Raw genomic sequence first — 1,245 nt, 5'->3', positions numbered from 1 at the left:
ATTCCTGCATCCAGTGCCTGTCTGCACCTGACTCCAGAATTCCAGTCGGGGACTTGCTCAGGGCCTGGTCTGTGCCCTCAGTAGTGACCATGAGTGTCACTAGAGTGAAAAACAATAGTGATTTTATATATATATTTGTAAGTATTTCATTGCTTTCTTTTTCATAATTAATCTATCGTTAAAGCTGCACATCTAGTTTCCAACCTGTAAGTCTCTCTCCTTTATTCTCTTTCCTTTTCCTACAGGGGAAGGGAAAGGGGTTACAAGAGAGCATCTGGCATTTGTTCAACCGCCGGCCCATCGTTGCATGATGACACACTGGCAGAATGACTAGAGCTTCCTCTGGCCCTTCAAATCAGGATTGGGCTGGACAAGGTATCTGGATTATAAAATAGCCACTGATTCATGCTTTTTTCAGACAAACTGCTGCTTGGCCTCTCTTCCATTGTATTAAATCCCACTACCTACTGCCTCCAAAGCCTGTCACCTATTACAGTGTTTCAAAGATGTCCAAGTATGTGGGATAAAGAAATACATATTTCCCCAAATAAATAAATATATGTGTTACAATGCATAAAAACATAGAGCTTGGCTTTTCTTCCACCATAGAAGCTAACAGACTTCATATGGTCCTAAAGTTTTTCTTAAGATCATATAAAATTGTTTGGATGTTTTTCTGGATATTCCTGGCTGTACAACTGAGGTCTCACAGAACTAGACTTTGACCATTTTAATCAGAGCAACAAGCTGGACTCTTCAGCTCTGGCAAGCAAAGGAACTAAACCTGAAATCAAAGTGTCACTAGTAACTTACATGATGAAGAATCAAGACCAGTGCATTTTCCCAGAATTCCACTATGTTGAATCTGTATATATTACACAGTGGTATGGTAGCTCTATATACTCAAATTTGAAAATACAAAAACTTTTGAGTTAGTTATTATTTTAAAAGGCTGAACATATATAACAATGTACAACACAACGGAGTACTCTCTGAAAAAAGTGGCATGCTGTTCAGTTGCAATTTACCCGTTGATCTAGTAACACAGAATTAGAAATTAGGAGAAAGACAGGAAAACAGCAACTGGAATCAGCAGTTTTGTCTGAAGATGGATTTCAGATCCATCCATATAGATTGTTTAACTGCTAAAAAAGCTTACAGCAATTAGAAAGCAGGAATCAATTACGCTGTTATAACCTCAGCGATCTTCTATGGAATACACAAGATCATGTGGGCACTTTCACA

The sequence above is a fragment of the Chaetura pelagica genome, unplaced genomic scaffold (assembly GCF_000747805.2).
Source record: "Chaetura pelagica isolate M959 unplaced genomic scaffold, ChaPel_1.0 scaffold142, whole genome shotgun sequence".
In the NCBI taxonomy this organism is placed as follows: domain Eukaryota; kingdom Metazoa; phylum Chordata; class Aves; order Apodiformes; family Apodidae; genus Chaetura; species Chaetura pelagica.
The sequence above is the reverse complement of the archived record's forward strand: the minus strand, read 5'-3'. Positions refer to the sequence as shown.